The sequence below is a fragment of the Vombatus ursinus genome, unplaced genomic scaffold, assembly GCF_900497805.2.
Source record: "Vombatus ursinus unplaced genomic scaffold, bare-nosed wombat genome assembly UNPS02014959.1, whole genome shotgun sequence".
In the NCBI taxonomy this organism is placed as follows: Eukaryota; Metazoa; Chordata; class Mammalia; order Diprotodontia; family Vombatidae; genus Vombatus; species Vombatus ursinus.
Window position 1 is genome coordinate 15,495,592 of NW_020954737.1, and position 17,070 is coordinate 15,512,661.

At 37.9% G+C, this 17,070-nt stretch overlaps 1 protein-coding gene across 2 annotated transcripts in view; it reads right to left on the reverse strand.

Moving 5' to 3' along the window:
* Positions 1-16,098, reverse strand: part of PIK3CB (phosphatidylinositol-4,5-bisphosphate 3-kinase catalytic subunit beta) — a 183,012-nt gene extending 166,914 nt beyond the window's left edge. The window contains exon 1 of one of the 2 annotated variants that reach the window (XM_027845225.1): positions 16,039-16,098. The gene's annotated coding sequence lies outside the window, so the exon portion shown is untranslated. The remainder of the gene's footprint in view (positions 1-16,038) is intronic. The other variant, XM_027845227.1, reaches the window with a different exon arrangement.
* Between the last annotated feature and the right edge of the window lie 972 nt (positions 16,099-17,070).

Below are 17,070 nucleotides of genomic sequence, written 5' to 3' on the forward strand. Positions count from 1 at the left end.
TTGGAAAGCAGTGTCAGGAACATAGTAGGAATTTTTTAAATGCTTGTTAATGATCTCAAACTCAAGGTCTAAAAAGAACTTATCTTTTACCCCAAATTTCACTCTTCCTGTCAAGAAAGCAGGCTGGGGTGGGTGGGCCTCCTTTGGATTGAAGGGCCAAGTCTGGCTGAAGGCTGCTGGAGGTCCAAGGTGAGCTGGGAGACCTTGGGATCTGGCCACCTGTATCTAGCCAGACACCCAGATTAACAATCCCACATACAATCAATCAGCTGGCAAGTCTTGTTGATGTTGCCTCCATAATCTATGTAATGTCTGTCTAAAGGTCACTTTGTAAGCCAAAGCTTACAACCTTTGAAACCCTAGGAAGGCCTGAGTTCTAATCCTACAAATGTTTACTGTGTGGCCATAGGCAAGTACCTTAACATCTCTGGATCTCAGTTTCCTCATCTATAAAATTAGGGGGTTAGACTCAAAGGCCTCTAAGGTTCCCTCCTAGCTCTAAATCTATTATTCTATGAACCCTTTTCTCTACTCACATGGCAACATCACTTTCCTGGACTACTACAATAGCTTCAACTAGTATCCCTACCTCAAGATTCTTCCTTCCAATTCTAAAAGACAAATCTGACTACGTTACCATAATCAATAAACTCAAGTGGATCTCTCTTTTCTCTAGAAGAAAATAAAAACTTCGCTGGTATTTAAATTCTTCCCTGCCTCCAATTTTCAGCTTTCTTTACTGTATTTTCTTCTTCCATTAGACTGCAAACTCCTTGAGGGCAAGGACTGGTCTTTCTTTTTCAGTTGACCAATCAGTACCTCAAAGCAGTTAAAAACTTAACAAATTATGTAAAAGTATTAAATTTAGGTGGGGCGGGCTGGGGGGGAGGTCCCCTACTAGGAAGTCTTCAAAAGATAAAATCAATTCTAGAATTAGAATTCCAGATTAGAGAATGTGATGGGTTACAAGCACTCCAACAATAGGTAGAAGAAATAAGTTTTTAAAAGAAATAAAAATAAAAGGAATAAATGTTTTTTTCATTAGAAAAACTCCTAAGGAAAATCATCAACTTAAAACAGAAGCTGGAAACAATTAACAAAGCAGTAGGTACCTGATAAAAACAATAGATAAAACAATTCAGTGATACAACAAGGAATCAAATGACAGAAAAATCAGAATGAGATACTTACAACATAAAACTAACCAAGAAAACAGAGCTTAGGAAAGATAATCTAAATCATAAAACCACGATGAAACAAAAATCTGAATACTATATTTCATGAATTTTTTTTTAATTGTCCAGAAGTAGCAAAAAGGTCAAACGAGAACTTAGTAGAATTCATAGGGCAACACTAAAGAAACTCAATATTTAACTCACTCTAAAATGTGCTTGATAAGCTACACATCTGCCTAAGTCAAAAAGAAAATATTGGAAATTGCTAGGAAAATGGAGTCACAACAAAGATTTCCAGTCATAATCAAGCAGAATTACACATTGCTAACAAGAAAGTAAAGATTGAAACAGTAAAGCCACATTCAAAGACACATTCCTCTTTCTCGTGCGTGAACTAAGATGTGACAAATTGTGGAACAACCTCTGCCATATACTGGCTGGGTGACTCGAAGCAAGTAATTGGACATATGGTTTTCTTTTTTTTTTTTAAATAATAAATTTTGATATGTTTTGGTTATTTTTTATATCACCAAAACTTTTCCCAGTATCCCTCCACCTCCTCCAACCCAGATAGCCATGTCATGTAATATTTTTTAAAGAGGTAAAAAAATCAGCAAAATGGATTAACAGAAAATAATTTTTAAATTTGTGCAATGAATGTACCACACCCATTATCCTCCTACCTCTGCAAAACATGTGGTGAAGGTGCCTTCTCATATGATCTTTGGGGTTATGCTTATTATTCATAATTTTACAACATTCATTTTTTATTATTTTGTGGCTATTCTTTCCAACTTCATCTTTGTAGCTATTTTTTCTGGTTCTGTATAATTCATTCTCCATTAGTTCATGTAAATTTTTCCATGCTTTTCCATATTAATCATATGAATCTTTTCATTTATAGCACAGTAATATTCTAATTTATTCACGTATCACAATTTGTTTCGCCATTCTTCAAACAATGAATGGGCATGTGCTTTGTTTCTAATTCTCTGCTATCACAAAAAGTGCCACTATAAATATTTTGGTGTATATGCAAACTTTCTTCTTATCAACGGTCTCTTTGAGGTGAGGTATGAGCCTAGTAGAAATTCTAACGCAAAGGGTATGGACATCTTAGTCTATCTGCATAATTCCAAACTGTTTTCTGAAATGGCTATACTAATTCACAACTTCACCAAATAAACTAGTGGCACATGTGTTTTTCAGTGTAGCAAACATGCTTCCATTTTTACTTTCTCCAGACTGGTCCTCTAGAACCAAATCAAAGAAATAATAACTATATTAAAGAAAGTGAAAGTAATAACACAATGTATCAAAACATTTAGGATGTGGTTAAAGCAGTCTTTAGTAGAAATTTACCTCTCAATAATTCTCTAAACAAAAGATGAATTATAAGACAAATGAATTCAACATAAGGTTACCAAAACTAGAAATTCAACCACTTTTTTATCCTAAAACAAAAACAAAAGTATAAATTATTTTAAAAATTTAAGCAATATAAAGAATGAAAACAAAGACTGTTGAGATTACACACAAAACTAAGCTTTTTTTCCCTTTAAAACTCAAACCAAGAAGAAAAAGCAGACAAAACGATCAATATCACTAATATTATTGCAAAAATATTAAATGTTAGCAAAGAAACTCATTTTAAAAATTATTCACCAAGAACAGTTTTATAGAAGAATGTTTAATGTTAGAAAAAACTATGAGCATCATTTTTGTTGCTGAGTTTTGTTTTGTTTGGTTTTTTTTCCAGTTGTGTCCAACTCTTTCTGAGCCCATTTTGGGTATCCTTGGCAAAGACACTAGAGCGGTTTGCCATTTTCTTTCTCCAGCTCATTTTACAGAGGAGGAACTAAGGCAAACAGGATTAGGTGACCTGACATGGGTCACAAAGCTAGGAAGTGTCTGAAGTCAAATTTTAACTCAGTTCTCCCTGACTCCAGGCCTGGCACTATCCACTTCACCACCTAGCTACCCCAATCAGCATCATAAACAATATTAATAACAAAAATAAAAGACTCATGCTTATATAAAAAACAGAAGGCCTTGATCTGGCTTTACCAGATCTAAAAATAAAGTAAAAAGTGGTAAGTAACACAACTATCTGATACTACGTTCTAAAAAATAGAAAAGTAGACCAGTGGAATAGACTAGATAAGCAAGCTATAAAACACAAAGCAATGTAGGGTTCAATATCATTCATTCAAACTGCTATAAATGGGTTCCTATATTTGGGTGAACCACTAGGAAAAGTGGAAAGCAGCTTGAGGAAAAAAATGTTTATGTCAGTATCTTCTACCACAACAAATTTCAAGTAGATAAACAATCCAAATATTAAAATGTCACATCATTTAAAAAAAAAACTAAAAGAGAATGTAAAGTTTCATATTTCACAGTTCTAGAAGGGATTTATAACCATACAAGGGATATAAAAAATCATAAAAGATAAAATAGATAACTGAATATTTAAGGTAAAAAAGCTTTAGAAATTCATTCTCTCCCTATCCCTACTCCCACCCCCCAAAAAACCAATGCAGCTGGAATCAGAAAAAATATATTGGGGAAAAATCTTTGTATCAAATGTCTCCAGCAAAAGTCTAACATGGAAAAGCTAAAGATATTTGATACAATTTATATGATCAAGAGTTAGATTTCGAATACACAAGTGGTGACAATAGACAGTTACAGTCACAGTAACAACAGACAACTTAAAAGCAAGTCACCTGAAAAAAGTACAGTCACTAATAAAGAAATAAAAATTAAAACAACCATGAGACATTACTTCACATCCATTAAATAAGCAAAGATGATAAAAAATGGATTACCAGTATAACCATGAGAAGTGAGAAATGCTAATTTACTGTGGGTTGAAGCTGTGAATTGGTTGAACTGTTCTGGAAATCAATCTGAAATTATGGATCTAAAAAATTGAAAAATTTTGTAATTCCACAGTAGTAGACAAGTTACTAAATTGTTCATACCCTTTGACTTAAGAGATTGAAGTACTGGTACTCTATCCCAAATAGGTTGACAAGACCTACATGTACAAAAATTTTCCTACTGCTTTTTTGTGTGTGATAAAAAGGTAAAAACATCCATGCCTAATGACTGGGGAAGGTCTAAATAAATTATGGTGTGAATGTAACAGAAGATTAATACACTATAAGCAATAATTAATATGAAAAATTAATTTTTAAAGCATGTTTATATGTCTTTTCAGTTTCTGACAAATAAAATGAGATATGATCTTCCTGGTAAACTGATTAGGGCCAGCAGCTCAATATTTCATTTTCAGTGTAACAGAGTATCTGATATATATTTTTAATTTTGTGATTATACTCTCTTCAATAAATCAGTGCCTGTAAGTCCCTAACTTGAATATGATTCCAGAAATTTAATATAGCATGAATAAAAACAACAGCTTAATAAAAGTATTTTCTATTTCCCACTGGACAAATAGGATTTCTTTTTTATCTTAGTGTTTCATAGCATATGGTAGAATAAGTAATCAAAATATCATTTGTGGACTTATCAAGAAGATTATGTTTTCTGAGGCAGAAAAATGATTTTTATACATCTTTCTCTCATCCTGGCCGGTTAGTGGTTCTTTGTTATAAGAACCTTACTCAAGTGCTAAGTCAAGGAGAGGGAAATTAACCACTGAAATTCAAAGAAAGCTTTAAAGTTTGCAAAGCATTTTACATACACTAGCTCAGGTGAGCCTCAAAACAACACTGTGAGACAAGTACTAAAATTATTATTACTATTTCACAGATTTGAAAAATAGAGGGTCAAAGAGATATGTGACTTGGTGACTTGCCTGTGATCACCCAGCAACTAATGACAGAGATGGGATGTGAATTTATTCTCCAATCCTCAAACCAAGATTATGATCCTTTCTTGCAGTCTTATGCAGATATTTAAAAGTCAACTTGGGGGGGCAGCTAGGTGGCACAGTGGGTAGAGCACCAGCCCTGGAGTCAGGAGGACCTGAGTTCAAATCCAGCCTGAGACCAAACACTTGACACTTACTAGCTGTGTGACCCTGGGCAAGTCCCCAATTGCCTAAAAAAACAAACAAATAAAAAAAGTCAACTTGTCTGAAGTTCAGATATTAAGACCTAAATAATCTGTACACACTGAAATCTGAACCAAGGGTTAACTTAAGTTCTATTGCTGATTAAATTAATAGTTAACATTTTTATCTTTTTGTATTTTTAGATATACATATATAATATATATATATATATACACACACATATATAATATATATATATATACACACACACATATATATATATATATACACATATATAAAAATAGGAAGTGTCCGAAGTCAAATTTGAACTTAGTTTTTCCTGACTCCAAGGCTGGCACTCTATTCACTAACATCACCTAGCTGCCCCAATCAACATCAAAAACAACATTAGTAACAAAAATAAAATACTCGTGCCTATACATACATATATATATATATACACACACACACACACACACACACACACACACATGTATGTATATATAAAAAAGGTCTTGATCTGGCTTTACCAGATCTAAAAATAAAAATAAACTAAAAAGTGTTAACACAACTATCTATATTACACATATATATGTAATATAGTCTTTATTCAATAATAATATAAAAAGGTCCATTTACCACTGCAGTATTGTGTTATTCAAAATAGAGCTGGTTTTCCCCTTTTTATTCCTGACACTGATTAAAAGTATAGGTAGCAAAACACATAAAAATATAGAACCATACCTGACTTACCTAAAATTTAGCCACCAGATCTTTTCTGTTTGAATATCTTAATTATGCTCTAGACAATATTATTAGTACACAAAGTATTAGGTCACATTCTTATAAGTGAAAGATGACAAACCACAAAACCATTTTCATTCAAACTTAAAAGCCAAGGTATGAGGTATAAACTATCACTCACTTAAAAGGACATAAAATATTACTTATTTAATGATGAAGTCTCTTGTGCCATCTTAAACTATACCCACATAAACTAAGTTTTGAGAAAAATGTAAATGTCTAACCTATATTTGTAAAATAACCTCATTTAAACCACAAATCTTTTCTCCAAAATATTATAAAATAAAGATTAAATTTTTATGTAATCAAGACAATGCCTTAAATTTATACAATATCTTTCCTTCAAGAAAACCAAAGTGTTATTGTCATCACTACCTGCAATCTAATCCAAAGGTTTTTAGTTGATCACTAAGCATCTATTATGTGACAGGCATCATGCTAAATGCTGAGGATACAAAGACAAAATCAAAACAGTCCCTTGCTTTCAAAGAGATTATGAGGGAGAAAACATGTACACATATAAAACATTCTTAAAAGGTAACCTTAAAAAAAAATAAGTAACCTTAAAGTAGGTTAGTAGGTTTTATATTGGGAGGAGGGTGATTTTATGTACTTAATAGGTTCAGGTAGCAACAAGAAATTAAAGGAAGACTGACTACACAAAATAAATACAAAGCTAAATGGGAAGGGGAGAAGGGAGGGAGGTCCAATCATTTGAAAGAGGAAAAAACAGAAAGAGAGGGGAAGAAAGGAAAAAATTTAAATAGCACCTATCAAATGCTAGGCACTGTGCCAAACACTTTTATAAATATGTCATTTGATCCTCAAAAAAAAAAAAACCCAGAATAAGGGGGACAGCTCAGTGGCACAGTGGACAGAGCACCGGCCCTGGAGTCAGGAGGACCTGAGTTCAAATTCCGCCTCAGACACATAACACTCACTAGCTGTGTGACTCTGGGCAAGTCACTTAACCCCAATTGTCTCACAAAACAAAACAAAAGAAAACTGTGAGATTGGTGTCATTATTATCCCCCAATTGAGAAAACTAAGGCAAACAGAGGTGACATCCAGGATCATGGAGCTAGTAAGTGTCTGAGACGGGATTTGAATTTGTCTTTGTGATTCTGATCCTAGGGTAGCTCTACGCTACCTTTGAAAATAATTATTTCTTGAGGGCAGTTAGGTGGCACAGTGGATAGGGCACCGGCCCTAAAGTCAGGAGGACCTGAGTTCAAATCCGGCCTCAGACCAAACGCTTGACACTTACTAGCTGTGTGACCCTGGGCAAGTCACTTAACCACAACTGCCTTAAAAAAAATTATTATTTCTTGGAGAATAACTGCCAAAATAAGCTTATATAACCATAACAATCATAATACCTAGCATCTTTGTAACTATGTCAATTGAAGACATTTTTACACGTTTTCTGTATTTTTTTTTTTTGGAATGTTAGCACTTGATGATTTATATTAAAAATTTGCAAAGTCCATGTACCAATAAATGTACTTATAAGGATCAGACTTTTACAAGTATGCAGTGGTCTAGCTAGAAAGCAAAGATAATTTAATACTCAGCAATAACAATCTTTCAATAAAACAAGGGATTTTTTTGGAGGGGGTTTGTTGGGGTTTTTTTTTTGCTTTTTCTTTGGTGAGGCAATCAGGGTTAAGTGACTTGCCCAGGGTCACACAGCTAGTAAGTGTCAAATGTCTGACGACATTTGAACTCAGGATCTCCTGACTCCAAGGCCAGTGCTCTATCCACTGTACCACCTAGCTGCCCCCCCCTTTATTTTTGCCTGTTCACGAATACAGATAGTTCATTTATATACTAATAACAAAAAGACAATTTAGCATTATACAAATGATTATGTGGTAAACTAACTAAAGCAAAGAATACTACTGTTCTCTATGACATTTCTAAAAATAAGATACCTTGCTGTTTCTGGATCAAGATTGTCCAGTCCATCCCATCAGATGGTTCCAAAACTTTTGGTGGGGAAGATATACTAAATTCTACTTTTAAGGGTTTTAAAGTTTTTATTGGGGGACTATAAGGTGAGAAAATAGCAAAGTAATAAAATAGCAAACCTATCTCCTTCAATCACTTGTTACAAGGTTATCAATTGACTGAACTATTCAGAAATTTGATGTCGTTGTTGTTCAGTTTCAGTTGTGCTTGACTCTTCGTGACCCCATTCCTATGAAAAATTATTTCAAGGTTTCAAAGCCTTTAAGGTAGATGTGAAGAAAAAGAATTTGATCTGTATGGGATCTATAGAAATCTTCCACTTGCATTAAAAGTGGTTAAAACTTAATTGCTAAAAAATAAATAAAAAATTAAAAAAACCCTAATTGCTATATTAAAGACTTTAGCTACAGAATTTCAGCTAGTAAAATGCAAATTAACTGTTAAATCATCTCTCCTACCCTGAACATTCCTTACCCTGGTTCAACAGGTAAAGAATTCATGGAATTTAGGTCTTCAGGTTCTATTAAAGCACTGTGGCTAAACTATCCAAATAGTCAACTTTCCAAAGTGTTATTATTTGTTAATTACCCAGTCTCCCCTAGACTACTACAATTTCCTTTACATATCCTGTCCCATACTGGTCGACTTCATTACTGTGTTCCTTGAGAATGGACAAAGGGCAAAGAAAAAGAAGTAAAAGGCTAATTTTCCTATTTTATAAATTGGTTATTAGTAGTAACACATAAAAGATAGGGTCAGGAATGTGGTTAAAAACCACAATCCAAATAAAGCTTCTGGATTACTTGTGGATTTCTTTTTAATCCATATAATCCCTCTCTCTAGAGTATTCACTATCAGATTTCTCTTGCAGAACTTTTGCCAGGTGGTCTACAAATCAGACTCGGCCCCAAAAGCTTGCAATGGTGGTGGCATAACACTGGTCCAAGGCAAAAGCTTTCCCTCTACGTGTTTCCACCCGAGTCCCACACAATCCCCCATGTCACCACTACCTCCTCTTAAAAGTTAATTGTCCTATATCTCAATATTGCTCTCAGAGCTAGCTGTCAACTAATCTTTGCTAAAGTGTTAAATAATGATTGACTTTAGGTCACAGGCTTAAACTCTGAGTTCCATCATAGGTTCCATTGGGTGGAATGAGGTGCAAGCATATAATCTGTTCTCTCCCTCCAAGAAAGGGATATATGAACACTGAACATTGTGCCTATTTATTACCCCTGCTATTTGCTTTTTTTTCCTCTGAGGACAAGTGGGAAGGAAGAAGAAACAAGCAAGTTCTGAATAAATCAGGCATGAAGTACCTGCTAAACTTTACCTCTATCTCACATTCCTCTAATCTCAGCCCTGCAAGACTACAGGTCCTTCTTTCAGTCTAGCCCTCAGGAGCCATCATTCCAGGAAGTAACTCCTGGGGAGAAGGGACTAGTTATCCTCACCCAAATGCCATAAACACAGGGCAAGCAAGTCAGCCTAACTAAAGCAGCAAGACACTCAGAGAGAGATGAGAGGTAGCATATGCCAGGAAAAGCAGACTACCACCAGCACCTTGACCACCACGTCCTCTCAGATCCTGATGAAGACAGCACAGGAACCTGAGTACAACAATCAATGCTTCCAGCCCAGTGCTTCCCAACCATGATCCTGGGAAGCAACCTTTGTGGAAAAGTAGCCTAACAACAGTTGCTATAGCCACACAGAAAAGAAGACCCAGAAAAGTTCTTGCCACACAAGTCCTTGGTGCTCAAATGGCTCAACATCAGAAATGGATATCATTTTATCAGTGGAAATGACATTAATATCTGCCATGGGACTTTTCCATCTAAATTGTAGCTTAAACCGTCCATTTGCATTGGTTCCCCCATTAAAATGAGTTCCTTGAGAATTTTGTTGTTCAGCCAGTACAGTCATATCCCAGTCTTTGGGACTCCATTTGAGATTTTCTTGGCAAAGATAATGCAGTGGTTTACCATTTCCTTCTCCAGCTCATCTTACAGATGAGGAACTGAGGCAAATACGTTAAAGTGCCTTGCCCAGGGTCACACAGCTAGAAAGTTTCTAAGGCTAGATTTCATTCAGGTCTTCCTGACTCCAGGCCAGCACTCTATTCACTGTGCCACCTAGCTGCCCTTCCTTGAAAATAGGAACTGTCTTTTCTATTTATATCCCCAGCACTTAGCACAACTCATTTATTTAAGGAGTCATAAACTGCCAGCAGCCTCACCTCTGAAAACCTATGGCCAAAAGACTCATCCTCCACACTCCTACAAATTCCTGTAAATTTAATAGGAGTTTACTCCCAGCATAATGTAGTGAGGGGGGAAAAGCACTGGTCTTAGAGTAAGATCTGAATTGAATCTGGCCTCTACCTCTTACTAGGATGGAACCTAACAAAAATCAATTAATCTTTCTAAGCCTCAGTAAAATACCTGTAAAATAAGGATATTTCCCTTTACTATATTACTGGGTGGTTATAATAAAATGTATAAATGTATAGTATTATTGTTATTATAATCAAAGTGGTGGAGGCAGGGGTAAGTTATTTTTACCCATTTTGTTTGGTATGGTGTAATGTTTGGAGAAAGCAAGGTTAATTTTGACATGAAAAATGTGAATGAAACCCTAACCCCTAAGGTTATATAAGAGTAACTGGTACTAATACTAACAATTACTCCTCACCTTACAGGCATACTTTGTTTTATTGTGCTTTGCTTTATTGTGCTTCACATATGTTGAGTTTTTTTGTTTTTGTTTTTTTACAAAACGAAGGCTTGTGTCAACCTTGCTTTGAGCAAGTCCACTGGTGCCATTTTTCCAACAGCATGTGTTCACATAGTGTCTCTGTGAAATTTTGGTAATTCTCACAATGTTTCTAACTTTTTCATTATTATGATAGTGGTTATGGTGATCTGTGATCCATGACCTTTGATGTTACTATTGTAATTATTTTGGGGCACCAAAAAGCACTCTCATATGAGATAACAAACTTAATCACAAATGTTGTTTTCTCACTTCTCCACTAACCAGCTGTTCCCCATCTTTCTCCCTCTCCTTGGGCCTCCCTATTCTTTGAGACACAACAATATTGAAATTAGACCAATTAGTAACCCTACAATGGTCTCAAGTGTTCAAGTAAAAGGAAGAGTCAACTGATGCAGCAAACTTTTGTCTTATTTTAAGAAACTGCCACAACCACCCCAATCTTCAGCAACCACCACCAGATAATTAACAGCCATCAACACCAAGGCAAGACCCTCCACCAGCAGAAAGACTACAACTCACTGAAGGTTCAGATGATTGTTAGAATTTTTTAGCAATAAAGTATTTTTAATTTGACACAATACTATTGCACACTTACTAGAATACAGTATAAACATAACTTTCACATGTACTAGGAAACCAAAATTTCATGTGAATTGCTTTACTGAGATATTCACTTAATTTAGTGGTCTGGAACCAAACCTGCAATATTTCCAAAGTAAGCCTGTACATTCTCTTTTAACAAGTTCACAAAGAACTCTCATGAGGGGTGTACTTTAGAGCTATGTTAACATGATAACGTACTTGCAACATGGTCTTTGATAGCAATCTTAATCTCTGGTGGTGGTGGCAGTGAAGAAAGTAGAATACCTAGGAAGTCTGATGAGATAAGATGGAGAATAAGGAACATTTCATCATCCAGAGCCTGGACTATTCCAATAGCCTTCTACTTAGTCTTGCTGCCTCAAATTTCTCCCCACTCTGACCCTCTACTCAGCGGCCAAAATGATCTTAAAATGCAAGTCTGACCATGTCTGGCACTAGCTCCATCTCTGCCTCCTGGCTTTCTTCAAGTCTCAACCAAAATCACAACTTCTACAAGACTCTCCTTAACCCCTTTATGCTAGTGCCTTCCACTGAGATTATCTCCAATTTGTCTGGTACGTATATATATGCATATGTATGAACGTACATATATACATATACATGCATACATATATACATACACATACATACACATATAGAGATATAGATATGTTCATGTTTGTTTGCATGTTGTCTCCCATGTTAGAATGTGAGCTCTTTGAGGTCAGGGGCTGTTTGCTTTCCTTTTTATCCCCAGGGCTCAGCAGAGTGCTGAACTAGTAGTAAACACTTAATAAATGTGTGATGACTTGTTTTTTGACTTAGAAGTTTCCCCTAGGGATCTAGTCTATGTCTAGACTTATAATCAACAAGCTTTTATTAAACTCCTACTATGGGTCATCTAGTATTCAAAGTAAGACATAATTTTTAAAAGAAAATTATATTGAAGATTTTTGCAATAGGATTAAAGCTACAGATAAAGTGAAAATGGCCTCTGTCCTCAAAAAGCACAGTCTAACAGAGAAATATATGCATGTACTTATTAAGTAAAACAAAACGTACACAGACAAAAAAAAAAAATTTTTGTGTGGGCCCCCCCCCCCCTGCACTAGTGGGGGGTGGGGGTGGAAAGAGGAACAGGAACCAATGGGCAGAGGTAGCCTCACTAGAATCACAGAATCATAATTTTAGGAAAGAGACCTGAGAAGTCATCTATTCAAACCCCTTCATTTTACCAGAGAAGAAACTGAGGTCAAGGGAAGTTAAGTGACTTCTCCCAGATCATACAGGCAACAAGTATAAAAAACAGAATCTGAACCTAAGTTCTCCAATATCAAAGTCAGTGCTCTTTCCATTGTAATACAAATCAGCTAAAAAGCAACAATTCAATTATTTTTAAAACACATCTTTTAACTTATTTATCTTGCTACAAAGTTCTTCTAACTTTACCTACAAAATTTTTTCTACTACTCTCATGTCACATATATAACCTATTTTCTTCTCAGGCTCTTATCCTCCTCAATCAATCATTGTCCCTAATCTCCCATAACTTTCCCCTGTGTCTCTTTCTCCTTTGCCTATGTCTCAGCACAACTTAGTTATATGAGGGAAGTTCAAAACTAACAAGCTAAATAATCTTTGTCCTATAATGAATGTCTAAGGCAAGAAACAAACCAAGAAGCATCAACAAATTTTTCTTCATACACAGTAACAAAGATCTCAACTCCACTAAGAAGTTAACAGTAATCAATTGAAAACAACTGGCCAGGACACAACTTATAAATTAGATGATGTAAGATCTTGATATCAAATTAAAATATTTATGCAATTACTTTCCAAATTCAAAGGTTTTCTGTTGTGTAATAAAAACAAATATACTGCTAGCTTTAAAACACAAGTACACTTACATAGAATCCTATCCACTGAAGTAAAACCAGATTAAATCATATATGCCTCCAACTTCAACTCTAGCCAAATTTAAATTTTTTAGAGATGATCATAACTTTACATAACAATATAAGGTAAAGCTTGCTTGGAGCTTCTGTCTAGAATAACAGCTAAAGCTTAAGCACTGAGACACCACTCAAGTAAAAAGTTTGGCAAGATTTATTTTTAAAATTCAAGTTCTTCTCACCAAGTACTTTTCATTCATTAACATTTTTAGTCTGAGCATATGCACCATCTTTAAATGCACAACATAAGCAGTCTGGAGTTGAGGATACATAGAATGGGTAAAGTTGATCTAACATAAAAAGCAGTGACATAAAATGTTGGGTCTAGAAAGAACCTTCAAAATCACCTACTCTACCCAACTCATTTTAGATAGGTTAAATGACAGAACAGGAAAATGAGTGGCAAAGCTAACACTAAAATTAAAGTCTCCTAAAGCCTACCTCAAATTATCTTTAACATAAGATTCATGTGGAGGGTTGATAACAATATTTGTTCCTTAGTCTTAAAGTCACTGTCAAGAATTTTTGATTATCTCAGTGTGGGACCTCTTCACTAAGGAAGAACAGAATCTAATCTTTCTATAACTCAGCAGTAGAGTCAGAGAGATTAAGTGACTTGACCAAAGTCACACAGCTGGTAGGGGGCAGAGGCAGGATTTGAACCCAAGTCTTCCTATCTTTGAAATCCAACATTCTATCCACTACACTAATCTGCCTTTCATAACTAATTAAGTAGTGTTTCACATTCAAATTTAAAATTTAAATTTGATAAACTGTAATTCAAAAGTCTCAGGTTTAATGCTAATAGTTTTCAAAACGTAGGTGGTGTAAATAAGAAGCCAACTAGAAATTTATGTTTAAAAGCAAAAAAAAAAAAAAAAGAAAGCACACAAACAAGAATCATTCAAATATTTATAGCTCCCTAAGTATAACAATCTCAATCTGACTACCTTCCACCACCCTACAGCTACGAGAAGCATATACAGGAACAATCAAGGTAAAATACATTTAAACCAGTTAAAAACTAATTTTCTTTTTAACAAACAGGATTCCAGAGAGATTAAGAAACTTATGCTGACTACCTTTTTAATATTTTCATACTATTGACCCCATGTGTAACAGGTGTATTTCTCGCCTTCTCAATGGGCAAAGGAAGGCGTGGGTGGAGGTAGAGAGAGAATTTGGAACTGAAAATAAAAATAAATTTTTAAAGATTCAAAAAAAATTTTTTGGTATACATTTTAATATGGCTGCCAAAGTTCTGTCTTTAAGAACTAAAGCAAAGCATAAAAGATCTCCAATTAGTTCTTTTAAGAGTTTTTCCTGTATTTGGGAGCTGCCTTTATTATTGGGAACCATTTCTAAATAATGGTATGGTGCTTCTAAAAAGTACTAAATCTAATTATGACTTCACTGTAAACCCTGCCCATAATTATTTACAAAACCACTTGTTATTCACTTCGAATGTAGCAATCCAGAGGAGGCCTCTTTCCATATTCTTGTATGTTTATAGGATGTAACAAATAACAGTAAAGATTGTCACTTGAGACGTCATAAAATAATTTTATTTTATAAAATTGAAACATTTCAAATTTTGTGTCCCACCAGGCCAAGGAACAATCTTAAAATTATTTCACTTTACTTTTTAACTTTCCTCTTAGCCACATATTTGGAAAGGTATTACAAAGTTTTTCAAAGAAAGGATCATTATCTTCTGGCCCATAGAAAATCACAAACTCCCAAACCACATTCAACTGTAACTCATACAACTCATTCAATTGTAGCAACAAGAAAGCACCTTGGAAATTAATTTGCCCCTAAATGTACGTCTGCCGCCATCAATTAGCAAGAGTAGCCAAATGCCTCATCCCCTCAGCATCTCGTAGACTTAAATTTAATTCAACGATAAAAGGCAACCTGATCTCGTCATGGGGAATAAATGGACAGATGCAGAGATTTATTTGTAAATCTTCTTCACCCACAGCAGTAAATTCCACCTTTATTTTCGTTCTCTTCCCCACCCCCAATGCTCCGTCTTTCCATTTACTAGCTCAGACCCGGAGCTTGCTACTGTCCCGCAGAAAGGAATCAAAACATCTGGCAGCGGCTCCCGGGGAGTTTCCTCTCCACCTTTCAGGAAACTAAGCGGGGCTTGGAGCCCGGGTCGCCCCCAGCCCCGGTACCCCATGCAGCTCACGCCCACCAAGCACTGCGGACACCCCTCCGCACCCGCACCCGCGCCCAGGCTCCTCGAGAAGTCGCCCGAGAGCCGCCAATCGTGACGTGTCTCTCGCAAACACTCCGACAAAAGCCACCAGTATCGCGACATGTTCTCCCCCGCACCCCGCATTCCGCCTCCCCACTCCGTGGCAGGCGTCGGGGGGATGCGAAGCGCCCCCGGACGCCCCCAGCCCTCCGCGGGCCCCGCAGGTCCCCGAGGCTGGCGGGGACGCAGGCACCAAGACGCGGAGCCCGAGCGGCGCCGGCGAGCAGCGCGGCAGGTTGCGCCACACCGAGTCGCAGTGCCCCGGCCCGGGAGGGACCCCGGGGGCGCCCCAGCCCGGGGCCTCGGCCACGATCCCGGGCCCCCACACCGCACACGACACCCCACTGCACAACACCACCGCACAACTCCGACACACACACACAAGACGCCGCCGCCGCCGCCGCCGCCGGGGGAGACCGCGCCGCCGCGGCCGCATCCGGGTTCTCCCCCGCCTCCCCCGCAACGGGACCCGCCGGGGGCACTCACCTGCCCCGCGCGCTCAGTAGCAGCAGCCGCCGCGGCCCCCGAGCTCTCGAGCCCCCATCCCGTCCCGGGCCAGAGCAGCCCCCCAGCGCCAGCAGCAGCCGCGCGCTACGCCAGCCGCCCGGCAACTGCCATTTCCAGCGCCGCCGCCGCGGCACCCACGGACGCGCGCGCGCGCGCCCCCTCGCCGGCCGCCGTGCACGTGCCCGCGCTCACTTCCCCTTAGCCCCGCCCTCCCGTGGCCTGGCTGCCTCCCCCACCCGCTCCCTCCCTCCTCTCCTCTGCGAAGTGGGAGGGCGGGAGGAGGAGCGGGGGGCGGGGCGCGGTGGCCAAGGCTAGTAATAGCCGAGCGGAGGCTGTGAAGAAAATGCATACATGGCTTTCTTTGATGTGTGTGTGTCTGTCTGTCTGTGTGTGTTCAGTGTGGACTAGATGCAAACACTAATGTTTCAGTGTGGACTGTCTGTCTGTGTGCGTCTGTCTGTGTGTGTTCAGTGTGGACTAGAAGCAAAGCATCCACCCCCCCTCCTCCCCGCCAATTTCTCTCTTTCTCTCCCTCTCTTCCCGCCCCCTTTCTCTCCTCTCCCCACCCCCTCTCTCTTTCCCCCAGGCCTTCTCCCCCACCCCCTTTCTCTCCCCCCCACCTCCTCTCACCTCTGCACCCCACTCCTCCTACTTCCCCTCCCGGGTTCTCCCTCTGCTCCTCTGTTCCCTCTCCCCTGCCAATTACTGGGAGAGACCTTGTACATTCGTTGCTGGCGGTCAGACCTCACCAAATGTGCACCCACCAGGCAAACTGGCCCTCTTTGCCTTCAAATAGAGACTGAGAAAAGAACCTTTATCAAAACGATGTTGGTTTATTTTCTGTTCATTTGGCTTTAAATTTTAATTTCTAAACCAAGTAACATTTTGGTCGTGTTTGTTACCTTAATGATTATTTTTTCATGCAATTACTTCTGTTCACCAGGAACTGGTTGCTCAGAGTTGCTCATTTAAATTACAACTAAAATTTCAAATAGCCAAAGCTACACAGCA